The 27,250-nt window shown below is 41.8% G+C and overlaps 1 protein-coding gene and 1 long non-coding RNA gene across 5 annotated transcripts in view; one reads left to right on the top strand and one right to left on the bottom strand.

The window, feature by feature from the left end:
- Nrxn3 (neurexin 3) overlaps positions 1-27,250 on the top strand; it is a 1,519,933-nt gene that overhangs the window by 159,180 nt on the left and 1,333,503 nt on the right. The window lies entirely within an intron of this gene.
- Positions 5,784-25,692, bottom strand: LOC122118692. Its single transcript, XR_006149433.1, has 3 exons — positions 25,677-25,692; positions 18,188-18,189; positions 5,784-5,904 (listed from the first exon to the last, which is right to left on the bottom strand). It is a non-coding gene; the product is annotated as an uncharacterized LOC122118692 (long non-coding RNA).

The raw sequence follows: 27,250 nt of genomic DNA, 5'->3' as shown, positions 1-27,250 counted from the left end.
ATTGCTAGCACTATTAAGAAGCAATTAAAATGATGCCTTTTCCCTGTGGGGCTTTATGAGTAATAATTGAGACTATATTTATTAGACCACCCTACATATATCCTTCTACCCCCTCATTTATGCTACTCCTTGGGTGGCTCACTACCCCGAGGATAGGGTAAAGTATGGAGGGCTTCTGCATTATGAATCTAGATTGAAGGGATTTAAAGCCCCCTGTAGTTATCGCAGAGTATTCCAAACATTTGCATCTGTCTTCAAACTCACAACCAATCAGTAGGAAGAAGGGACTCAAGTGAATACTATAGAAAGGGGTGTTGGTTTTTGCCCTGCCTCCTCTTCTCCTTGTTACAAGAGCTTCAAACTGTCCTCTCCAAGCATGCATTGGGAATTGGGATCACAGTATTTATTTAAAGCTTGTGGCTAACAGGGGAGTAGTTACCCCTTTCCCCCCCACCAGTATTTCCCAGAACAGAGCCTGAATTCTGGGAATCGTGTGTCTATGTGACTTCCCGAGTCAGTGATTCACACTCAGAAAGGAGATAAGTTGGGCATGACACCGTCTGCCAGTTCCAGTGAATCCCTTGGGAAGAGGCTGAGTCTTTTCTGCTGCCTGAAGCTTCCAGTGCACGCGCGTGCGTGCGCGCACACACACACACACACACACACACACACACACACACACACACACACACACACACACACACACACACACACACACCACCCTGTCCCAGGCCCCAGGTGTGGGCAGGTTTCTAATCACCAGTGTTGCTCTAAGATCTGAAGGGTGAGAGAGAAGAGTTGCAAAATCACGCACACTGAGGGCGGTGTTAGCAAAGCAGTTTCCTGCACACTGTGGTAGGTGTTAGTGAGATTATCAATTGCTTCGGGAGAGACAGAGGACTGGAGGGCTTTGGGAATGTGTGTGTGTGTGTGTGTGTGTGTGTGCGTGTGTGTGGCTCTGGGGGTGGAGGGGGATGGGGGTGTCCATTTCTTTGCTGGTTGTTTCCCCTGAGGTTGTGCTTTTCCAAGGATCTACATGCTGCACTTCCATTTCTGCAGTGAAATTCACTGGCGCTCTCAGCAGGTAAGTCCCTTTCAGCTCACCTTTAAGAGGAGATCCTTGAGCTGTGGTGGGGTGGGCTCTGCCCCATTCTCCTCACATTGGGCTTGTGTTGTTCGCGCTAAAGTGATGTGTTGGAAGCTTTCATGCGGGGCAGGGGTTTGAGGCTGCTAGAAGAGGTATGCAGCCCTGAAAGAAGAAGGAAAGAGGTGGGGAAGGCTGGGGGGCGGGGAGGGGGTCACCAAAACAAGGACTCAGGCATTTTCTTTCTAACAAATCTTCCATTTTTTTTTCTTAGAAATGTTGCCTCCAGGCTGGTTGGTGCCTGGCACCAGCACAGGGTCTTTGGCATGAGTCATAGCTGTGATGTTTCTCTGTTCCTCTTTTTGTTTTTTTTTTTTCCTTCCTGGTTACCGCTGCATGAGAGAGATCAGGCAGGCAGAAGCAGGGTTGCACGTTGTCAATACAGGCTGCAGAAGTCAATAAGCAGCCAGACAGGGAGTGAAATTGGAGGAGGCAGCTATAGATTTCTTAGGGTATTTCTTGTGAGTTTTTCAGAACTTGTGTGATTCGGGCTTGTCAGATACTATTTTGAGCCGGGCTAAGACAAACACATTCCCATAGTGTAGCAGATGTTGTCTGCAGCCTCCCAATTTCCAGAGACACCTAGGTTGGTCTAGGAAGGGACAGGAATGAGAATTGGGACATTCTATTGGGGCAAGTGACTGTTATACAACTCTAGAGTTTGGTAGAAGTCATAATGTAATCATGAGATGTTTCTCAGTATGGTAGTAATTGGCTTGAGACCAGGTGGTACGTTTTATTCAATTCAGTACTTAGAGTGAGTACTCGGTAAATGGGTGTTGACTAAACATTCGTAACCAAAAATGTGTACTTTGTGGGTAAACTCAGATTGTTATTCTGGGTGGGTTCTACTTAGAATGATAAGGGAATCTCATCCTGATTGGTGGGTAATTATGAAGAAGAGATCAATAGTATTAATAATCTCAAGTAGACTTTGACGGGGACATACATACAACCTGCCTTTCCTTCCTTGCCTTCCTTTCTGGACCCATCTCTCTCCTCCCTCTAGTTGTTAACCATCTGGTTCCAGAAGAGTTTCAGGCAGCTCCTAAGACTTCATGGAAATTAGCACCCTTAGGAATAGAATGACAAAAAGATGTAACATGCATCCAACAATTGATCTTGTGTCGTTCACAATTGAAATCACTAATTTTAATTGAAGCATTTGTTTTAACCCCTTCATGTACATCCCAAATGAAAGATAGCAAAAGCCAAGTAGCAGCCACACAGGTGATGGAATAATATGCAGAGGAGTGGCTGGACATTTTGCTTTTGGAAACTAATAAAGAAGGTCATTGGATGATCTTCTCTATTCTTTGCACTGGGCTGCTTTGCTTGTTTGTAGCTGTATAATGCTTAGTTTTTCTTCCCCTATTTGAACCTGAAGCTGGAAGATTTCAGAGAGAATGGTCTCCCTTTTCATCTTGCCTAATAAAGTATTCTATTATTTTCTCAGCTACTAAAATATTCTGTTATTACAGAGTGTTTTTCTCTGGCTGTAGTTTACAAACTACACAGGCTTCTTGGAGGTAGAATTTGCCTTTCTAGAGGGTATTGGGGGAAAGGAGTAGGAGATTCTAGGTACCTGATGAACTTCTGAAACTCTGAGGCCAGCTGGGAGTCAAAAGGACTGTGGACAGACGTTTTGCATGCATGAATAGACTCAACTAATATTCTCCAGCTCTGAATGGAGCTAGGGCAAGGGCACATTCACTCAATTCACCCAAAAAAATATTGGCTTAAAAATCCTCTGTGTAGGGCATAGCATCCTGGGAGAATCAAATGTAGGACTCTCCTTTCCCATAGGAGTCTACTTACCACGTAGCAAGTGCTGTTACATTGTCTTGTTTATTTTTCTTGGGAGGCAAAGGAATTTTATCCCATTTCACAAATGAGGAAACTGAGACTCATGCATTTTATATACCCTGCCTAAGATTGTATACCTAGTGCATGATCAAAGCTGTTTACTTAAACTGCATTGTACATATCTAAGGGAAGACACATTCAAAAAAAGGTTCTCAAAGATAGTAGCTGCTAACAGTGGTAAGATTATCTTAGTGAAGGTTCCTATAGAGGAGCAGACATTAAACTGAACCTCTCCAAAGTAGTAACAGGCGATAAAAATTCCCAGCCTGAAGTGATCTTGCCTCAGATAGAATTATTTTTACAGTGAGTTTGTTATTCTAGCAGAGACATACAGGGTTGTGCTTTGCCAGGCCATGCCTGCCTATGTTTGAGCTAAATTAGATGTAGCAGGTCCATAAGGCTGCCGAAGATGGTTGATGGAATTACAGTCAGGATTTGAGCGGCATTGGGAGTCCTGAGCATTGACCCTTTGAGTTCCACAATGAAATCATTACTGTGCTTTCTTCTACCGGGGTTCTCTTCCTCTATGAATAATAGTATATCATACTCAGTCATAGTTGGGAATCAAGGTAGCCTTTCTCTTTACTGCCTTTTTTTTGTGCTGAGAATTGAACTCTGGGCCTAGAACTTTGCTAATCAATAACCATAGACTTGAGCCATGCTCCAGATCATTTTGCTTTCGGTTTGTTTTGCAGACTGTATCTCACATTAGTTTTGTCTTGCTGGCCTCCAATTGTGATCCTCCTAAACCTGCCTTCTGACTAGGTGGGAATACAGATGTATACCTCCACTTGATGTGGAGTCCTTTGCCTCTTTTTTTTCTTTTCTGCTTCTTAGTCATTCTAAGCATCCTTTATACATCCTACCAGTCATCAAAATCCTTTTGGTTTAATGTCAACATTTCTTTTGAGCCACCTTGTTCATTTCCACTGTCCTAATGCTGCATTCTGCCTCATTGGACTCTTAACTATTGTTGCCTTGGTGAGCAGAGCATGGAAAAAGTACTCAACAGATGGTGATTGAATAAGTATAGTATGAGACAACTTCCTATGTGAATGTTTGTGAAGCAGGCCCCATGTTCCCAGCTCTCTTCTTTCTAATGAGATGGGTGTGGTTGGTATTTTTAGGAATGATTATGGGTAAAAATTAGGCCCTTTGCTTTCCAATTTAGCATGTGTGTGAAGTCACTTTATTTCTTTTTCAGCAGGGTGGGGTGGGGTGGGAGTATTTAACAAGTACATGGTAACCAACCCTATGTGAAAGACAAACTTGTTTTCCCTACCACTCCCCTTCTTCTGAAAGGTCTCATTTTACCATCATTATTTTGCCAGCCTCTGGGAAACCTGATCTAAGCGTGTGTAATGCTAGCAGTGTCTTTTTAACAGCTTGGCAGGGAAGAGAGGCAATTGAATTACCTGTTTACACATCTGATCTCCCAAGGTTATGTCAGAACAAGGGGATAATAGAAGACGTTGTTAACACTGCTTTGAGAATAGTGAGTCCACATGGCAGAGAAATCCATCACATGAAGATGCTCGCTTTCATTGAGAGTGAATCTTTTTCTCCATCAGAACTTCTTCCCTCCCCTCATTTTCCTTGTAACCAATCTCCTTCTGCCGTATCTGTGCTCAGAGTGCTTTTATTCTGGGAATACTTAGTCGACAGCTCACAACCCTCTGCCAGCCTGATAGCAGCTATGAGTGGAAACACAAGCCTGTTCCATCCCAGAGGTGCCGCTGAGCAGCTGAATTTAGGTGTGATGGTTCTCGAAGCAAGAAAGAGGGGTAGGGGAGAATCCTGATGGCTTTTCTCCTTCTGTTTTCTGGAAAGATGAACAAACACCTGAAGTCAAAGATGTAAGTTGAGCTGAGGATGAAGGTGTCTGGTGGAGTAGGATGGGAACACTATTCTAGTTTGAGAGTCGTTCCTGAAAGGCTTTCACTTAAATTGTTTACAGAAACCATCAAAGTGAGGATGGACTTAAGAATCTCTTCCCCCAACATATTAGAGCTTCATTCATAACATCAGGAGATTGATACACATAAATTCATGACATCTTTACAGAGTCCCTGCTAAGGTTCATTTAGCCAATAAGCATTTCTAGAGCTGGACATTGGGCTGGCAGCTACAAACACAAAAAGAGAAGTCATACTGTCTACTGACAAGGAGCTCAGAGTCTGGATGAGAATGCCCATTCTAAGAATAACAAGAACAGGAATTGCTATAGCCAGTGCCCATGGTGTCAGGCACTGCTGTGCCTGCCATGGTTGAGTTGCTATAATGTCACCACGGCCCTATCCTTATTTTACAGATGAAGACATGGGTATGAATGGCCACCAAATGTCTTGCCTAAAGTTGCAGCGTTAATTATACAAGGGACCAGGAGGATAGAGAGATCTGAGTTGTGGGCTGTGGGCTATCTTGAGGGAGTTACAGAAAAATAAACAAAGGGAGCATATTCCAAGACATATATAACAAAATATCAGGAATAAGAGAAGTCATTTCACTAAGAGATCTGGAATACCGGAAGCAGTAAGATAAGTACCCTTAGACATTGATTCCTGTCTTTTGACAGGATTACTACAGAAGGCCAAACACTCAGCTTGGCCAAACACTCAGCCTATCTAAACATACAAATAGGGGTTGCTACCAGTGTTATTCATTCTCCATGCGTTAAATCTCCTGCAGCAAGTCATGTTTCCTTCTGGGCTCTAGATTCCCACAAATAAAGTTTAATGGTTCCCGTCTGTAATCCTAGCCATTGAGAAGGCTGAAATCGGAGGATTGAGGTTTCAAAGTAGCTTGGGCAGGAAAGTCTGTGAGACTCTTATCGCCAATGAAACCACCAAAAAAGCCAAGAGTGGAGCTGTTGGCTCAAAGTGGGAGGCTGCCAGCTAAAATTGTCTTAAGCCAAAAGGAAATGTAGAGGGTTCCTTAAGTAGAAGGTCTAGGAGCTGACTGGGTACAGCTTGATGCAGGGTTTCGTGTGACATTAGCTCCCTTAGGAACAGAACACGTCATGTTTTCACCTTTCAGGTTGGTTGTACTCCCTCTTTGCCCAGTGATGACCACGTTGAGGTAACAGCTGCAGACTTCACATTGTAGGTTGCTGTGAGTTTCCTTTCTGAGTAGTCATTGGCTCTACTCGGTCTTTTATCTATTCTTGCAGTTGTCATTGTGCTCTAGAAACAAAACTAAATAAAAACTTTAGGTCACTGTATACAAGGATAGAATGAAGTGGAGAGCTAGTGGATCCTCAAGGAAATTCAGTTTATCTTTGAGAAAGGTGATGACATTGTTTGGTGGAAACTTCTCAGGCAATGATCTATATTTGTAGTCCCTTTAGATGGTACATAGTCCCTTTGAGAATGGCAGCATCTATAAGTCCTTTGCCTTGCATTTCCCTCACTCATCAGTAGGCCTACTGTATTGTCAGTAGTGTGCCAATGTGAGTCCAATGCCTGAAGAATAGGAAATAATAGCTAGAGGAACTCAAAGGCACAAACTGACTTTTTCTTTTACATGGTTTTCAAAGTTTTAAAAGCCTATTTTTATCATTTGTCTCCTAGTGGATATATACAGATATACTCTACATATTAACGGGGTGACATGTATTATTTTGATACATGTAAAAAACTGTTTCTACTCCCCCTGCTCCCCGCCATGGCCCTTCAGTTCCTTATTCCTAAACCAGAGTTCTTATTCTGGATCGAGAGATCCAGAACATCTTTGGACCTCCAGATGGCGTTGGTTGGGTGTCAGCATATGGGGTGAGAAGATCAGCATGTGGGTGAGAAGATCTGATGTCAGGAGGGCTGTATCAGAACATTGGACTTGAATCAAAGGGAAAATCTTTACACTTTTGAAGAAAAACATCCTTAACTGAAAGATATAAAACTCTGTAAGGATGATGAGGCCCAACTCCCTGGTTTGATTAAAACGTAGTCTAATGATGTATTCAATGGAACCACCAGAAAAAGAAATTCAGGGGCTCATTACCAGCACCTTTTAGTGATTTCTTCCCTTGCCTCTGGGAAAGAAAGCTTGGTGGAGAAATCTTACACTGCCTCGTTGGGCTGTCTGAGCTAATTTGCTTAATTTTTTTTTTTTTGAGTCTAGATTTCCTACATGGCAAATGAAGATAACAGAAAGACTTTCTGAAGAAAACTGTGAACATTAAATAAAAGGATAGTATATAAAAATATCAAAAGCTGGTTCTGTAGTAGGCAATTATTCAACAATATTATTCGTGTTTCAGTTGTATTCTCCCAGTTCTATAAGCTCTGGTTTAGCTGGGCTGCTATTTGGAAGTTTTCTCTCAGCTCAACCCATGACTTCATAATGGCCAGCCTGTTGATAATGGGTGAGTAAAATTTACCCGTTATTTGCACATTGTTAAATGAATAGTTTATTCAGTGCACCAGATCACAGAAAAGTACAGGTTTTCTGCTTATTTTTCAGCCTTCTCTTTCTGGAATTCAGTTCCTAGTTAGCAGCTATTTCTATTGGAAAATCCCTGCTCTGAAAAGCTGTACCATTTTTTTTTTTTTTGGAAGTGAATGAAATCACTCATCTCACTGTCTTGATCTGTAAAAAATGAGGATCATAATACCTGCCCACAAGGTTATTATAAGGTTTTGAGACCACTCAGATGAAACCTGATTTCTTCATAATCTATATGTTGCTAGTAGCACTCTTTGGGATTTTACAGTTTAAAATATCACACCCATGCATGCCTGTCCCTAGAAAACTCTGCATCTGGAGAATCTCATCAAGTAATGGAAAGCCCTATACATTGGCTCTACAAATACATGTAAAACTGGAAGCTCACCAGTGCAGTGTTCCTGTGGCTTCTCTGTTCAAGCAATGAACCATGGTAGCTTCTGCTAGCTCTTTTGGAGGGCTGATCTAGATTTGTGTTTCTGGGATTCACTTGAAGAAGGGATTACCTCATTGGATGTGAGTTGGAGTGGTGGACTTCAATGTCTTTTCCAAGGCTGAGAATCAGTTTCACTATGATTATTTCTGCTTGGGAAATAATCTCTAGAATTGCTAGTGAGATGATCTTAACTAGCTACTTAACACTTCTATTCATCAAGTGCTTCTTTCTGATAATCTCCACTTCCTATCATAGTTATGAGTTTTAAAGGGGAAATGTATGTAACATTTTTAAACACTGTGTGGTTAAGGGTTAGTGATCCTCATCAGTATCTATTTCTCTTCTTGTCGGAAATATAATAGGGTGATACTTCTTGACACTTTTGTCATTGGATGGGGCCATCTGACCAAACCCAGCCAATGAATCATGAGTCAGTATGAGCTCTGTAGCTTCTACATGAGAGCATTTAAATACTGATGAACGTTTGGTACATGGTAACATTCAGCATGGTGGACAGTTAGCCTAGCTTCCTGAACTGTCTGGCCAACACACAGTGGTATTTAGTATTAGGAAGAAATAACTTTTGGTGTATTGAGGCACTTACGTTTTTGAAGGTATAGTTTTACAATTTCATAACATAACCTTCACCGATTGATGAACGAAATGTGTGATCCAGGATAGTATCTAGTAATGTTTGAGCACTTGCTATGTGGTAGTTAAATATTTGCTCACACTTGACAGTAACATTCTGGAAAGAACAATTATTAACCTCAGGAACCGAAGTTAAAACTGGTAAGCAATTTGCTCACTGGTACCTCAGCTAGTGAGTGGATGACTTTTTGAGTTTCTCCTCTTAACCGTAATAGATCAAGCCTCTGGTTTCCTGGTATGATCAGCCAACATTAATTCTGCCTGACCTTTCTTTTGAACCGAATCCCCTTTAGTTTCATTTGGAAATGATTTCCTGTATGAGCCATGACTCTTTAAAATGGCCGTGAGGTTGCCAGGGGGTGGCCTGCTGTGGGTGTCACAGGAAGCTCATTGTTTGCTTTGCATGATGAATCTTGACATTCTACCTGTTATTTTCTTAATTTTAACACATTATTTTTATTCCATTATACACAAAGTAGGTCTCAGGAATGTGTATCTACCAACAAAGATTCATTATTTGCATGCCATTCTTATCATTAAATGCTACCTTCTTAAGTCTAGGAAAGTTTTCCATTAGTAAAATAGCACCAGAGTCTTCTCTATTACCTTGCAAATGGACACAAATATGTGAAAATAAACACACTGTTACAAACTTCTTAAGACAGTTGAGGCACTGTCAACCTCTTATTTAAACAGAAGTCTTTTGTTATGGTTTTTTTTGGTCGGTTGTGGGGGCTTGAACTCAGGGCCTGGGTACTGTTCTTGAGCTTTTTTGCTTAAGGGTAACACTGCACCCCTTTGAGCCACAGCTCTGCTTCCAGTTTTCTGTTAGTCAACTGGATATGAGTCTCACGGGGACTTTTTAGCCTGGGCTGGCTTTAAACTGTGATCCTCAGATCTCCCCCTCCTGAGTAGCTAGGATTACACATGTGAGCCACTAGCTCCCAGCTTAACCTTTTTTCCCAAACTCTGCTTGAAGGAGTTGAGATGATTGTCTTGGATCAGGCTTCCTGGAAGCAGAGGCTGAAATAAGGACATGTTGGTTATGTGATTTATTGAGAATGAGCTTTGAGGAAGTGAGGGAGGCAGGGGCAGTTAAGCTAAGGTGTGGTTAGTTTAGATGTGGCATGGGGCTCCAGCCTGGTGCTATGTGGAAGCTTAGAGAGTAATTGATAACGCCAATTGTTCTGCACTGAGGCAAGGGGGCTGTCTCAGTTGCTCAGTTGCTCACTGTCCTTGGGTGTGACCTCCTAGGTATGTCCAGGTAAAGTGAGCCCTATTATTGGTCAAGGCCAATACCCAGGGAAGGCTGCCGGTATCAAGCAGTAGCAGGGAATCCTTTCAGTGATTAGAGTATCCATACACCTTGAAGAGGATCCTCACAGAATACCCATAATACTCAATATAGTGTTTGAGGTCAGTGGCTCAGAGACTTTTAGTGTGTGTGTGTGTGTGTGTGTGTGTTTCTGAAATATACTAGGGTCAAGTTTCAAAGAAGTAATGAAGCCTGTAGATAACATATTATGACCTCAGCAACGTGACTAGATTCCACTCTTCCTAAAAGCCTCCCACTGCTGTGGTCTGAATGGTTGTTTCTTCTCCAACTTCATGTTGAAGTTCAGTGTGATCATGTTTGGAAGCAGAGACTTTGGGAGGTTTAATCAGATCAATGTAAGAGGAGATTTCTCATGATGATACCAGTATCCAATGAAAAGAGAAATCTCCTCTCTCTTCCCCTTCCTGTCCCTCCCCCTCCTCTCCTCTCTGATTTCCTCCCCTCCTCTGTCTTATTTCCTCTCCTCCTCTCTCCTATTTTCTCTTCTTCCCTTTCTCTCGAACAAGGAACGCTTTATGGCCAGGTGGACATTTAGCCAGAAAGTGAGCTCTTTTTAAGAATATGACCCTGTTCTTGAGTTTCTCCCTTCCCAAACCTTGGGGAGTGAGTGTTGTTTAAGCCACCCAGTCTATGCTATTCTATTACAGCAACTCTTAAGCCTAAGCTTGGCACACCATTGTTTTATGGGCAAAGCAAATGCCACGGCCAATTCAGATTCAAGGAGAAGGTGATTAGAATTTTAGTTGTGTTGGCAGAGTGGTTTGTGTATGTTGGAAGGGGAAGAATTCTTATCAGTCATGGTTGGAAACTATCGTGGATACATTAATTCCAGACCATTAATACACAAGATTATCTCATGGGAAGTTGAATCTTTACTTGTCTGTTTGAGTGCTGCATTTGAACTAAAGACATTTGCCATGATGACCAGTGGGGTTTTTTGTTTTTGTTGTTGTTTGTTTTGTTTTTTATTTTAGTTGGTGCCAGTGTGGGGCTTGAACTTGGGGCCGGGCACTGTCCCTGACTCCTTTTGCTCAAGGCTAGCAGTCTTCCACTTGAGCCACAGCTTCATTTCTAGCTTTTTTGGTAGTTTATTGGAGATAAGAGTTTCATGAACTTTGATGCCCAGTCTGGCTTTGAACTAGGATTAGAGACATGAGCCTGGCAAAGGTAGTATTTTGTTTTGTTGTTTGTGTTTTTGTTTAAAAGATGACTTTACGGGGGGCCTGGAGCCTCCAATGTGTCCTGAATGAAGAAAGGGTAATTACTATGGGAAGATAAGGAGGGACTACCTAACATTTTAATAAACCACACTTCACTATGAGTTGGGTAGACAGCATGGGTACCCTGATTTTTAACTGTCAAATTGATCTAGCCTTGTCGGGCAGGATAATTTACCCTTCAAATGAAGGGGATTTATCTTGTGTTTTGTAATCAAATTGTTTTCTGAGTCACTCTCTATGAGCTCTGGTAAATCACTTTTAGTACATATTGAACGTGACAATATTATATTTTATTGCTGGATTGTGGGTCGTCTAGTAATAACTAATGTGCGTCACCAGCTTCTGACCCAGGGCTGAATTACACTCCCTTGGGGGTGTCTGGTCCAGATGTAAACTGTTGCTTCTGTTTACTTGGTCATGGTGAGGACCACGGCAGGCAGTTGGGGAAACTACTATTTCAGCCTTTGCAGCTGAGTCCTGTTCTTCAGAGACACCAGTAGTCTTGTGAAATAGGCAAGTTTTCTCCAGTTGAGTTTTGGTCAAAGGGTAGGATTTGCAATTCTACTGGATGAGTGACAAGTGATTTGTTGCTGAAAGACAAAGGCCTCATTTGGACAAATAGACTGATCAGGAAACAGGCTCAAATCATCTCTTACTTGAGGCTCTGCTACAGCCTTGGTAACTGATCTTCCCACCAGTGGACTCAAACAGACTCCATCCAGCAGCCCCCATCCTGACATGCAAAGATAACCGTACCAGCTCCTGGCTTGAAGTCATTATTGCTTCTCAGTGACAGGATATTTTTCCACTCTTTTATGTTGGCCTGCAAGGCTCTCTGCCTGCCTGTGCAACTCCATCGTGTTCTGCTGCCCAACTGAAGTTTCCTTTATCTGTACACTATGCTCCAGTTTTCCATGCTATTTTCTATTCCCTGTGATTGAAATGGGGCTTCCCAGATTCCCCATACTGACTTCCCTTGCTTAATTTATTCCTTCTGGTACTGGAAAATGCCTCAAAGACATGACCTTCTAGAAGCTTCTGTAAATGCTCTTAGGCTACACATAACACATAACACCCTGCATATCTCACTCTCCTCATTGCTTCTCTTTGCCACATTGCTTTCTTTATTACATGTGTCTCTGGCTATACCACTAGACAGACTTACTTATGTTTGTATCCCCAGTAACCTGCACAATAACTGATTGGCCAAAAGATGGTGTTTGGTGTTCAGTAAATGTTTATAGAATGAAGAAATTTGAGAAAAATACTTATTTAGGTCACCATAGAAATGTATGAACAGAAGGCATTTAACATTTTCATCTTGAATCTGGACATTCTTTTAGCTAAGGACCTTGCAGTTTTGATGCGATATATTTGTTAGTGTGAGGGTTCATCACGAAGATGAATATTTGTATGCCTCAGGCAAAAGCCTAGGAAGAGATACCAGGATGTTTTCATCTAGTGGGACGTTAGCATTAATTGAGAATTTAACTAACTCTTCACACCTATGTCCTTGAGTTTGCTTTATGTCTGGAGGATTTTATGTGTTAGAAATGAAGTCAGAGGCAGGTGCTGGTGGCTCACACCTAGAATCCTAGCTGCTTGCCTGAGGCAAGTTCATGAGACTTTTGCCTTCAATTAATAACCAAAAAAGCCAGAAGTGGAGGTATGACTCAAGTGGAGCCTTGAGTGAAAAATTTAAGCCAGAGTGCAAGGCTCTGAGTTCAAACTCCAGTATCAGCTAGAAAAGAGGAGGAGGAGGAGGAGGAGGAGGAGGAGGAGGAGGAGGAGGAGGAGGAGGAGGAGGAGGAGGAGGAGGAGGAGGAGGAGGAGGAGGAGGAGGAGGAGGAGGAGGAGGAGGAGGAGGAGGAGGAGGAGGAGGAGGAGGAGGAGGAGGAGGAGGAGGAGGAGGAGGAGGAGGAGGAGGAGGAGGAGGAGGAGGAGGAGGAGGAGGAGGAGGAGGAGGAGGAGGAGGAGGAGGAGGAGGAGGAGGAGGAGGAGGAGGAGGAGGAGGAGGAGGAGGAGGGAGGAAAGAAAGGTAAAAGAAAGAAAGAAAGAAAGAAAGAAAGAAAGAAAGAAAGAAAGAAAGAAAGAAAGAAAGAAAGAAAGAAAGAAAAAAAGTGGTTATTTCATTGATGTTGGTAGATTTATAGCTCCCAAACCATTATCCATCAGTGTTTCCTGTGCCCATCCTGCCTGAGATAGGAAGCATCCATAAGTTGCAGATGTAAGTTCCAGAAGGAGGTATGAGAAAGGAGAATATATTTCCATATTTCCAGCCAAGGTTTGCATGCTCCTAGGAAAGAAAGGAAAGATCTGTGAGTCCAGGCTGTAATTTGTGGGCAGATGTGGCAAGAAATCCCATATAGGCCTGGAGACAGGTATCAGTGTACCTTACAAGGAAATAGTACATGAGCAAGGTAAAGCCTTGACTAACAATTATACTGAGGTATGCTGTTTTGTAGTGGTTCTGGAACTTAAACTCAGTGTCCCACACTGGCTAGGCAGGTATTCTACCCCTTGAGCCATGATACAGACCATTTTTGCTTATGCTATGTTTTCATATTGAGTCTTGTTTTGCTTTTTTTTTTTGGCCTGGATTGGTCTGAACGTCACTCCTCTCATTTTACATTTTGCATAACTCAGATAACAAGGCATGTACCACAGCCAGCTCATTTGTTGAGATGGATTTGTCCTAACATTCGCCCATGCTGGCCTCAAACTATGACCCTCCCAATCTCTGCCTACTGAGTAGAGAGGGTTACAGATGGGAGCCACCAGGCTCTGTTCTAAGATATGGATTTTGATGGAAAGGAGGAATGCTTGTGGGTGCAGAGTATTCACTTATGCTTTTGTAAATTAACACATTTGTAAATTAGCAAATAAATAAATAAAGGTCATTCGTCCTAGGTTGACATGAGAGTCTATGCAGAGAGATAGGGAAACTGAACATGTGTACAGTATTTTGATGGATTAGCTTGACGTTTTGCAAATTGCAAATGTTTTGCCACTATAAAATCATAAAACCTAGGATATCTTAAATATCACACAATGTGGATGAATCAGTTAAATTTTCACAACCTTTATATAGGAAATGTAATAGAGAAGAGTCCACATTGGTTTATAGCTCGGCATTTGCACCTTTGCATGTGAGTGTCAGATGTTTGAGAAATGATTATTAATAAAAAATGACAAGAGGATGTTAGTGAGAGGGATGCAATAAAAATTTATCTGCCTTTCTCATCATATTACTGATATGGGTCACCATGAAATTAATGTGAACATTTTCGACCTCACAAGAAGTCTTCACATGGCTTACCATGTGGTACCATCAACCAAGTTGCATTTGGGAGTAAATGCGTGGCTTCAGAGTAAGGCTGGAAGAAGAGTGTGGAGGCAAAGGGAGAACAAGTAACTAGATTAAGAATAGCTGTGCTCACCGAACAACTATGAACTTCAAGTTCATGTGTGCATAGGACCCACTTCAATTGAGAATTGCCCTGTGCATCTGGGCAATGCTAATAGAGCATTGATTGCTTACCTGTGAGGGAGCACACATGGCCAAAGTCTCAGCTTCCACACAACCTGATGGGCACTGACTTAGTCCATGAGGGTTGGCAAAACATCTAGGCCTGGGCTTATGAACGTTTACATGGGGGGACAAACCTTTACTTCCAGGGTTGAAGACTCACTGCTCGTGACTTATGACAGCAGGTATAAAACATGGCTGTGAGCTAGGCACTGGTGGCTCATGCCTGTGATCCAGCTAATCAGGAGGCTGAGATCTGAGAATCACAATTCAAAGCCAGCTGAGGCAGGAAAGTCCATGAGACTCTTATCTCCAATTAACCACCAAAAAACCCAGAAGTGGAGCTGTGGTTCAAAGTGGTAGAGCACTAGCCTTGAGCACAAAAACTCAAAGTGTTGTCTAGGACAGCACCCAGACTCTGAGTTCAAGCCATAGAACCCAACAAAAATAGGGAATAGGAGAGGGAAGGGATAGTAGGACAAAAACAAAGGAGGGAGTAAAATGCTTGACAAGAAATGTACTCATTACCTTACTCATGTAACTGTAACTCCTCTGTACAGCATCTTTACAATAAAATAATTTTTTTTTAAAAAAAAATCCATGGAAGTGTGTGAATAGTACAGCTTGGGAACCAGCTTCCTCTCCAGTTGTAAGCATTCTTCTGGGGAAGTAGGATCACAAGAATGACCAGTTAAAACACCTCCTTGTTGACACAAGAAGGATTTAAATAGTTCAATTGTGATGCCTAGTATGTTACATAATAGGAGTATGCTTCAGCCATAAACCTATGTCCCTAAAAAAGCATTTAAAACATGGATATAGTAAGAAAATACAGATACACTAAACACATAGAGAGGTAGGTTGATTGTTACTTGAAAGTACAAAAATGTCTCTCTCCTTCTATAAAGTACTGTAGATTTTTAAGTGTATCCATCCCTGCATCCCTAGAGAAACACGAACATTTTTCAGAGGTCATCTCTGGGTACTAGATGAATTAAATTTTCTGATTTGAGCTTTTTTAGTCCAGTTTCTTTTCTTAAAGTCACATTATATTTGCAACTATTAAAACAACCAATGTACCAGAGTTATTTTTTTACTGTGGTATGTTAATTTCATGCTGTAGTGGAACAGGGGCTTGGTGCTGTTTATTTTGTGTTTCAGTTTTTGCATCTGCATCCTAGATCAACAGGTAGCCTTGCCTTCTTCCCAGTTTGTTCACGGATCATAACCATAATGTCATGCTGTATAAAAGCAAAGGTGTGAAGCTCCGACCCTTGTGCTACTTGCACTTCTGCCTTTCTTTCTTGGCTTCCTTCTTTTCATTCTTCAGGACTTGGATTATATAATGCTTCCCCAGGTAACCTTCCTGGTACCTCAACAGATGATCATGTTCTGTCTTTGAAACCCCTTGCAGAACTCATGTTACTATTATATAACCATTGTTGAGATTGTTAGATGAACTTGTGGCTCTTCTAAATTGTGTCTGTTTTGTCACATTTGAGAATTCCATATTATCAGCATGTATGTAATAGTCTCTTCAATGTGTAGATTTTGCATCATCTGGTAGAGACACACATTTAGTTTTCTGTGTTCTGAAGTAGATTAGAGGACAATAGTGTTTTTCCTTTCTTCCTTTACTCCTTCCTTTCTCCCTTCCCTTCCCTTCCCCTCCCTTCCCTTCCCTTCCCTTCCCTTCCCTACTTTTTTCTTCCCTTTTGTGTTTTTTTAGAAAAGAATATATGACTCGACAAACCAACTAGCTAAGACTTTGCATTTTAATGTGGTTCTGATTGTTAATTTCCACTGTGGCCCACATGCCCAGCACAATGCTAGAGGCACTAGGACTTTGGAGGAGTAGATTATCTTCAGTTTGCCCTTGAATTCTTAAGAAGTATTGGAGTTCTCAAGATATGTAGACTGATCAGTCATTGTACTGATTACAAAGGATCTGGATACAGCCCTTGGTATCTAAGCCCCAGCATCATTACTATGGGATCTGATGTCCTGAAACACTGCTCAGTCCTCCTCAAGAAAGATATGGAGAAGAAAATATCCCTGAACCTTGTTACAAAGGGGTCATCTTCCAAACAAAACACAATCCCTCTACTCAAATTCCCAAGCATGAAGCAAAAAACAAAAACAAACAAAGAAAAAAGAAAAACACACACAAAAAACCTGCTCCCAAGCAGTTGCTCTCCTTGCCTATTATTTGGGAATTTCCAGTAGCTTTGTCTTTGGAATACCAGGTCTTTATCAATGTAGAATTTGTAATGATCTATGATTCTTCCAGTAGGCTTGAGTATGCCCCTATATTGGAATTAGGAAGTCAATAGAAAAGCGAAAATTTTGATAAGTAGGAGTAAAGACCAACAAAGACGAACTAATTCTTTTAAGCACAGAAGCCTTAGTTATGGCTGATTCTTGCTTGCAAACATTTAATATGTTTGCCAAGATCTCTTGATTGCTCCCTACCTCTGCAGGGGGAGAGTTATTTGCCATTACAGCAAGTAATAAATTGTGTTCATCTATTTACATATTTTTGTACCAGTACTTGGGCTTGAACTCAGGGCCTGGTTGTGTTCTCCCTTAGCTTTTTCACTCAAGGCTAGTGCTCTACACTTGGGTCACAACGTTTTAGTGGTTAACTAGAGATAAGAGTCTCACAGACTTTCTGGCTGGGCTGGTTTCCAATTGGGATCCTCAGATCTCAGCCTTCTGAACACCTTGGATTACAGATGTGAGCCACCTGCACCTGGCTTTGTGTTTATTCTTAAGAGCCTTTCACACCCACTTTATCAGAGCAATAAATTAGGTCTATTAGCATGGGTATACTGTATTGTAATGGGTAAATATGGGATTCTAGCAGCTGAAGGAAGGCTTTATGCTTAAGAAAATGCTTTTCCCCCTAGGGGCATCAATACATAAACAAGCTTATGTGCAAGTTTTGCCTTGAGCTAGACCATGGTAAGTGACTTTCAGGAAAGGTGATAGATATTGATATAGGTGGAGATTTGTATATCCCTTGGAGATTCTTTTTTTTTTTTTTTTTTGGTCGTGGGGCCTGAACTCTGGGCCTGAGAACTGTCCTTGAGCTCTTCACCTCAAGGTTAGTGCTCTACCACTTGAGCCACGGCACCACTTCCAGCTTTTTCTGCTTATGTGGTGCTGAGGAATTGAACCCAAGGCCTCATGCATGCAAGGCAAGTGCTCTATCCCTGAGCCACCTTCCCAGCCCCCCTTGGAGATTCTTGAATGATCTCAAGGCTCCTCTTTGAAGCTAAGTATGAGGCCTCTCCAGGGGTCATATGCAGGAAGTTCCCGTCTCTGTTTGGGGGTTCCTTTCTCCTTCATTTTCTCTTCTCCATTTTTGTAAAGCAGCCAGTTGTTTGGTTTCTATGTTGTTGCAAGATAAGGCCTGTAGGGGGCGTCCTTCAGAAAAGTTTATTTCAAGTCTTCCTTTGCTAATATCAAGGTTTCTGTTGAATTTATGTTCAGCCTTGGTTCCCAGTCTGCCTTGCCCGTTTACATCTTCCATGCAAAACTTCAATAGCAGGGACTGTACTCCTTCATCACCCTTTTGTCTCTCCAGAGGAGACCAGGAAGTATCTGAACACACTGTCAGAACAAAGCAAAATATTTAAGTTCGTATCATCCTCCCACTGTGGGTTTTGATCATTTCTTTCAGTAACCAGTTTAGTTGAATTATTTATGGCAGGACATTCATATTGCTAGAGGAAATGTCCTATAAAGCATTTATCAAGGAATCAGTCTCTGTAATTCGAAACACCCCTAGAGGAAAAACAAAGTATCTGGGCTGATGATTCAGGTATTACTTTGAGGTTCAGCAGAATGAGGCATCCTGAGTTGGTGGTGTTTGAATCACCCGTGTTTGACTCATTAGATGTGCTTCAACTCCATAAGAGAAGTACAGTGTCTGCGATTGATCGCAGGTCCACCCAGTACTACAATGAGAACCTCTACCTTTCTTACAATTGTTCTGTGGCTACTACTCTCGTTATCATTGTACAACTGACACACCAAAATTACCAAAACAGAACACAGAGTGTAGATTTAGAAAGAGGCAACTTGATGTCAATTCTGTGTTCTTAACAGCCTGAAATGCTGTTGGGGACAAGTTGGACCATTGGTTGTTCTTTTTCTCCCATCCTTGACTCATCTGGACTGGTCCAGCTTTCTGGGGACTAGCCTGAACTAGAGACTCAAGTTTCCAAAGAAGGTTATTACAGTGGTTTAATTGGGCTGAAAGAAGATGACTCATAAATAGACCAATATCTACTCTGCCAAGAATGAGGCCAGTCCTGTTTCTTTCAGTTCCTAGATCTTTGGTTTACTCAAGCATTTATTTCTTGGGTCTCAGTTGTCTCATCTGTAGTTAAACAGAGCCTCTTTCTCTTACTATGTCATAAAGATGAGAAAAGAGGAAGTACTCGGAAGACTTGGCAACTAGTTAAGATTTCTAGAGGCCAAGCATGATGGTACATATTATAATTCCTCATACCTGGGAGGCAGAGGCAGGAGAGGATCTTGAATGTGAAGCTAATATACAAAAGTGGTCTCAAAAGCAGAATAATAACAGAAGGCTAGGGGCATGGCTCAAGTGGTAGAACACTTGCTTCTTAGGTGTTAGGCTTTAGGTTCAATTCCCAGTACCGTCTGCCCCCCTACCCTAATATATTAAAAAGAGTAGTATTTCTAAATTTTAGCTGTGGTCCTTTGATCTCTTAAGGTTGTCCTGAGGCAGTTTCCCAAATTTCAGTATCCAAGTGAGATGAGGGAGGAGTACCAGACATTCAGGGTCCAGAGATTGAACAGATGATACTGGCACAATTGTCCTGAGGCCATGGCTGGAGAAATATTGTCTGGGAGACCAGCGGGACCCTGTTGCCTGCTGTGACTAGAGTTCCCATAATCCTTCAGCCTCTTCTTACAGTGAGGGGTCAGTAAGTGTTCAAGATACTTGCAGTAGTCTAATAAAGGCTTTCTAAGGTCGATGAATAACAATTTTGTTATTCCTGAAGCAACCCCTTCCCCTCACATTTCCCCCTCTTAACTCAGCTCCTCCTCCTCCACCCAGCTTCTATTTGCAACCTAGTATTGTGCCATTTTTGAACTTCAGGGCTCCTGTCTGGCTGGTTATTCATTTCGCTGAGGAACTGCAGCGCCTAATTAATAGAAAATTAGCAGTGAATGTAACATTTGGCCCATTGTCAAGGCCCCAAGACGTTATAAATACGTACCACATGAGTGGCCTGGCCACCTGATTCCTGGCAGCTCCAGAAGTGGCACTTCCTGGGCTGTTCCAAGAAGTGACGTGTGCTCATCAGTGGTCACGGGCAGCCAGGAAGGCAGCATTACCTGCCTCGAGGAACAAATGAATCCTCCTGGGGAGCACAAGGGCCTCTCTGCTACATCTCATTTCCCTGAACAGCTCATTTACTTACTTCAAGTTCAATGTCTCTGCAAAGGCCAGGCCAGAGTGGAAACAGAGGGAAAATCAGAACAAACTGGAAAGCCCTTGGAGGTAGGATTTGGGTGTTCTTCCTAGCACTGGGTATCCTCAGTGTGGGGTCCCCCTACACATCTCACATCTGCTGTTGTTCTAGATACTTCTTATTTTTCTTATAAACCTGTGGGTTTATAATTTTATTCCTACCTGAAGCTAGGAACTGGCACTTGAAGGACCCTGCCATCTATGAATCACACAGGTAGAGAAGAAAATTCCCCGTTCCTTCTACTCTTCCAAGTTCATGGCTGGAGCCCCTTTAACAAAAGTAATCCCGGGAAGACTGTATTTGTTCATATGATCTAAGTCACATGTGACTCTCGCGTCTTCATAAAGAAATGAAGACCTAAAGTGTTGTTTTGTTTTCCTGTGGATGATGAAGTGTGGTTATCCATGGAGTAAGGTGATATCGGCCAGGGAGTAAGAGATAGGTGTGTTATATGGGAATTCCATTGGGAGGCACCCAGAGGCTACATTTTGAGAGATCAAATCGTGACTCTGTGTTAGAATGCTGGTGACTGCTGGAAGACTCACGTCCTCCACAATCTTGCAGCCTCTGATTCACTTAATACTGTTAGGAAAGTGAACCAAGAGTGCAGTAGAGTGAAGAGCAGAAAAACAGTCTCAACAAACCAGATCAATTCTACTGGAGAGTTGAAGAGGGACGTCAGTGACCTGAGGGGAGTCAGGAAGCAGGAGGCATGGGGCAATGGCGGCAGAGGTGGAGGGGCATCGTAGGATCGAGGTCGGGGGGCAGGGTCACAGGGGGCTTGAGAGTTCAGAGTGTCACGAGTTCATGGTGTAGATCTGGCAGGTGCAGCCACCTATTGTGCAAGTCCCTGTCCCATCTGCTTCTAGGAATTCAGGTGCTCTTACACCTGGAGGGAGGGATGGAGAGTGAATTTCACCTGTAGGAGTTTTTGGAAAGTCCCTATCAAGATGCCAAGATGGCACCAGTTAGAACCAGTATTTCAGGTGTTGACATTGAGGATGGTAGTGAGGCATGCTCATGTCCCTTTGCAGACAAGGAGGTTCCTTTCCTTGGGGATAGAGACTCCATCTGTCCTTCAGAAGAAGGTGATAATAGCTAAGTTTTCTCCAATGCCTTCAGCACAAAATATTCACTACACCAAGGCAGGCACTGTATCTTGGGATCATGTATCCTGAATCCCATCACAGACCTGAGACCCAGAAAAGTGCAAAGTCCTGCCAGAAAACTGGAAGCTTCAACAATAACCAATATGTCCAACTTCCAAGTCTGATACTTTTGGCGGGACCTCAGAATGCCTGACAATTTCAGAAGGAAAGTCAATCTTGGAAGAGAAAATTATTCTTTTTTTTTTTTTTTTTTGGGTCCGGTCATGGGGCCTGAACTCTGGGCCTGGGCGCTGTCCCTCAGCTCTTCAGCTCAAGGCTAGCTCTACCACTTGAGCCACAGCGCCACTTCTGGCTTTTTTCTTTTTGCTTATGTGGTGCTGAGGAATCGAACCCAGGGCCTCATGCATGCAAGGCATGCGCTCTACCACTGAGCCACCTTCCCAGCCCGAGAAAATTATTCTTAAAAGCACCAGAGAGGAGAGGATTTGGTTCAGGGCAAGGTGCAGTCACCTCTGGGGTTCCACTGCAGGCAGAAGTGTTCCTAGCCCACAGAGGCCGTGCTTCCGGATCAGAGCTGATGTGGCTTTCTCTAAATGCACTTGATGTAAGTTAGCACACTTTCCTTTTGCTCCAGCGAGGAAGTAGGAATCGCACAACCTGTCATTTCCCCCGTGAGACCTACAGATCTGCTGATAAAAGAACTGTTCAAATTCGAAGTGTGTTTGTGATGAAGCAAACCATAGGGGGTAGAAAAAGAAGGGTGCCCAGCTGGTTGGCAAAGCAAAGCTGGGAGGAAAAGCCAGCCTGACTACACGAGGGGACAGAAATCCCAGAGGAAGTGAAGTATTTTCCCAGCTTTGTTGAAAAGATCGATAGAAGCCTCTTTAATACAGGCTTCTACTTGGGAACTGATATCTAATGAATCCAGCTTTTATGTGTCTCTGGAAAGAGGCTTTTGAAAGAGGGGAGATATATATATATATATATATATATATGTATATATATATATATATATATATATATATATATTGCATCTTTAGGTTGGTCCCAAAGGAGCTGGGCTGAAGGAAGGAAATAACATTGCTGATGTCACAGAGCAGAAGGTAGACAGAAAGGATAGAGACTGTTTGGACCAGGGAAGACAGAGGCTCCTTCCGAAGGCAAGTAGTATATTTGAAAGGGAGCTGAACTCAAACCCACAGAACTCATGAGTGCCAATGGTATATCTTCCTTTTCAACTTCTCCACTGCCAGGGCATTTCCTGAGCCCTGGGAGTGATTTGTCCCCTGGGGTCTGTAACCAGTTCTCTGCTTCAGTACTGTGTCATAAAATGACCAGAGTTCAAGCATCAAGTCTTCTTCTTAAGAGTTTGGACACATTGAGCCCCTTTTTTTAATCTCATTCTGATTTTGCTTAAAAAAATTATATATGAGCTGGGTGCCAGTGGCTCACGCATGTAATCCTAGCTACTCAGAAGGCTAAAATCTGAGGATCGTGGTTCAAAGCCAGCCCAGGCAGGAAAGTCTATGATTAAATAAGGCAATAGTAATTATCCTTTTAAAAGATTAAATAAGGGAATGGAATAATGATTGCTGTTATTTTATGTAAATAAGGCAAAAATAATACTTGGTCTGCCCATAACCAGGTCTGTCATCTGGTTACAGGATCACATCAACAATAGGAATAGGTTCAGAGCTTTTGGCTCCTTCCCTACTGTCCCCCTCACGTGAGCAAAATCCTAGGCCCAAACCAACCACAATTCTATCTTTAGTTCTACTTCCCTTCTGTACCCCAAATCTAGCCCAATCTTACAACAAGCTATAACTCTTAACACTATTTCCAACTCTATTCTAACTTTATTAGTCAGAGTTGCTTGAAGGAACAGACCCAGCAAATACAAATGGGAGAGAGAGATTATCTCATGTGATTTTGGAAGTTTCTAGATATTCAGAATGATCTGCAAAGCTAAAGACCTAAGAGAACTGCTGAAATACTTTCTATCCCAAGGCTGAAAAGCTTCCGATCCAGGAAAGGCAATGTTTCCATTCAAAAATGATTAGGCAAAAAAAAATATTCTTCTTTAGTTGGGAGAAGCCCTTTAGTCCTATTTTTAGGTTTTTAACTAATTGGATAAGGACTGTCAACATTAGGGAACTTACTCTACTTCATTCAGTCTGTCATTTAAATGTTAACCTTATCCAAAACTAGCTTCACAGAAATAACCTGAAAAAATATTTGTCCAAATATCTAGGTACTCTACAGTCCAGTCAAGTTAAAACATAAAGGGAACTATCACAACCAGTCTTATTCCCTAATTCTATCCTCAGCTTTCCTCCTCACCTTCAGGCTAATCCTAAGCATAGCCTTACTTAAGTAATTTTTCATCAAACACCTAGTATGTGCTAGTTATTGTTAGCTTCTCAGCTGTCTTATTTTTAATGGAGATACAAATCCCACCATTTCCCCCAAAAGTTAGTAGTTAATATGATAAACTTATACTAAAAGGGAAGTAAAATTGTTATGATATTGCTGGAAGAATCTGGACTTGAAAAGGAGAAATGTATAGAAAAGAGTCCATGCAGATTGTCACCCAATCTGCTTTTGGCAGGAGGAGCTGCTCAACCATATAAAGAGACTTCCATTTGTTGCTGTTGACTGCAGTCTCAGTCTCTTGCCTAAGCCCTTTATTAATTCAGAAGTTGGGATGGCCAAGTGTAGAAGCGTGGACATTGTATATTGCAGATGCATCAGAAAACATGGGTTTATAGACAATTGTGAGCCAAAAACATGACCGGTGTTTTTTGTATGTCTCAAATATCATTTATCAATCACAATTATGATTGATTTCACTGGATGATTCTTCTCTCGGATTATCCTATGTGATAATAAAGGGAGCTTCCTTGTTTCTAGAAATAGAGTCTCCTATAGAAATAAAGATTGTTAGAAATAAAAGGGATGATCACAGGATGATTATCTTACTCAGTGATTTTCAATTTGGAAGTCATTGATGTCTGACCGAGAGTGAACCCTGAGTATTAGTATTTTTAGAATTAATCTTCTGACACTACCATTGCTAAGTGGTTCTGCTAATCTAGCCTAAACCTCTTCTTTTTATAGATAGAAGAAAAATGAAACTCAAAGAGTGACTTCATAAACTAAGATATCTAGGAGCAAAGTGAGCACCCCAAATCCCATTATTCTTCTTTCCCATACAATTGGCCCTTTTTCATCTTGTTTCCTTAGATTTGTAGCTAAACAACAATGGTACCACCTAGGATCCACCTTGGAACCCTAAGATGAATGATACACCTGCTCAGCTCACATGCAACCTGTTTAAAAGCTTTCATACCTCTGCCCCAGATCTCTTGTATTCAGAGAAATAGATGCACTGTGGTGGAAACAATTCTCCACTAACCCATTTAGAGCACCAAAGATAGAAATCCTAATCCACCAACCTTGACCAAGCAGCTGAAGGTTGTATTCATTTGTAAAGATGGATTGTAATTTTAGGGAGTCAATTTTATTTCATGTGTGTATTTCTTCCCATGTTCTGGGCATATTCATTGAGTTCATATTCATTCAGGAACATTCTGGAAATTGCATGGGCTTTATCCCTCTGCTCAATTCTTCTCTTTTCTAATTCTTAAAAGATTTTTAGACTCATAGTGAACTTATATGGACAAAATGCTATTTTAAAATAGGGGATTGATTTATTAAGTCCTGGATAGATGTAGATAGAAGACACTGAAGCTTCTGAACTAGGCTACCAAGGCTGCATATACCTTGCCTATACCTTCATAGGATGCATGGAAAATCTTGCATTCATTTAGTCAGTCATTCAAATCATGTTGATAGATTCTTTCTAGGCCAAAGGAATTTGACTGTCAATAAGAGAAAATGAAGGAGAATTAGATCTAGCACTTGACTTCAATAGGCTTAAGTCTAATGGTCAGGAAGGAGGAGTATCTTTGAACATTCTTGCCAAACATCATGTTCCCTATGTATATTATAATAGGAGTTCAGTTAGAGGTGAGATTACTTCTAGTTGAGAATAGAGGAAACTTTCACAGGTGACTTGATGTTGGAAAACTCATGTGATTTAGGGGAAAATAAATATAAGCCATTTAGGTAAATGAACAGCCCAATCACAGAAACACAGGGGGCAGAGGGCATATGGGTATGTCTGGTTCTTAGTACTATAGGCAGGAGACAGCATCAGACAAATTTTGATATTGTATTATGATCTCTTAAGAGTTGAAATAGAGCCAGGTGGTAGGTTTGTACAGCTGTAATCCTAGCTACACACATGGCTGAGATCTGAGGACCACTGTTTGAAGTCAACCTAGGTGGACAAATCCAAGAAACTCTTATCTCCTAATAATCAACAAAAGCCAGAAATGGATCTGTGGCTCAAGTGGTAGAGGCTGACAGCCTTGAGCAAAAAAACAAAAAGAAACTAAACAAGAGACGAAGTCTGAGTCAAGCCCAAGGAGAAGCATGCACACATAAAAAGTGAATTAAAGTAGGTCTGGTGACTGCTTCAGTTAATCATTTTTACACATTAGAAAATGATTATTATAGAATATAATAACAATAACACTATTTGAATTCATGTTTTGATTTCATGTTTTCAATAGACAGTTGCTGACATACATGCTTTGTCGATTTTTCTATTGTTTTCGCATTCTTCCTTGAAGAAGAAACCACTTTGCAGATTGGGAAAGAAAGATGCAGACTTCAGTGGGCCAGTAAGGGGCAGGGCTGAGCTTTCAAACTCAAGGCTACCTGATTTACTCTGAGAGATGGTGGTACCATGGTGGGAGAGAGAGGGGAGATGGCTCATTTGGGACATTGAATTTGCGGTGCCCCGTAGACTTGTGGAGAAGAGCTAAGTCTGGAGTTTGGGGAAGAAGTAATTTTGAAAGCAAGTACTCAAGGTACAGATGTGCAAGTAGATCCAGGTAAATTGAGGAGATGGGAGTGGGGTTGGGGGAGATGGGAGAGAACAATGGAAGGGTTGGTGTTGATCACAATGCATTGTACTTACAAACTGGCATGTTGAATTGAATAATAATAAAGAATCTGTTTCTTCTGAAAATTACATCCAAACGTTGGGATATTCAGAATACAAGTCACACTGACTTGCCCTATAGAATTTTCAGATGAGTATTCTGACAGCTGACTGACCTGGGCTGCTCCTTGTGGGGAGGGGAGAGAGAGAAAGAAGGAGAGAGAGGAGGGGGAGAGGAGGAGAGAGCACTTTGCCAGAGCCATCTTCTGAAGTGTAGTACTCAGTTTTGGTTATTTTTCTTATATGTCTCTGCTGCTTTCTCTACCACGTGTGCCACCTGTATTGTTTGTTTATCTGAATAAGTTTGGCTACTTTTGATGTCTTCTTGTTAGCTGCCAATATTTACCCATGAGAAATATTCATCTCATGAACCATTGACTAGAACACGCTTACCTCCCTGTCACATCCACGGTGAAAAAGCCTCCATGCGAGGAAATTAAAGACATCATGGAGGCACGTGTGGAAGGAAAGCATTTCCTGCAGTAGCTATAAAGACCAGAGGGGAGCTTGGTTATCTTGGGCAAGCCCTTGTCCCGAGGTTAAAAGACAAGTCCATGAAACATCTCATCTAGCTTTCAATTGTATCTCCTATTGATCCTGTCTTCTTTCTCTTGGGGCCAAACTCCCATCCTTTGTTCTTGACTTTGCCTAGCATTGATATAATTGTTGAAATGAGACCTATCTGACCAGTGGGTGACTTAGAAGCAATATGGAACAGAGAAAAAACTTAAGTCAAGGTCTTGCATTCCATGACTAACAACCCAGAATTCACACTGTGCTATCAGGAAACCCTCCCTCCCTGCTCCGGCCACACACCACCAAGAGGGACCCAAAGATTGGAGTCTTTGTGAATCTATTCCTATTGTCCCAAAATACTACACACTTAGTGACTTAAAACAACCCTCATTTCTTAGCTCAGTTGTATCAGTTGG

Source organism: Dipodomys spectabilis, unplaced genomic scaffold (genome assembly GCF_019054845.1).
Source record: "Dipodomys spectabilis isolate Male_0828 unplaced genomic scaffold, ASM1905484v1 ptg000157l, whole genome shotgun sequence".
NCBI classification, from domain to species: Eukaryota; Metazoa; Chordata; class Mammalia; order Rodentia; family Heteromyidae; genus Dipodomys; species Dipodomys spectabilis.
Note: the sequence above shows the minus strand (reverse complement) of the source record. Positions and strands in the feature narration are given on the sequence as shown.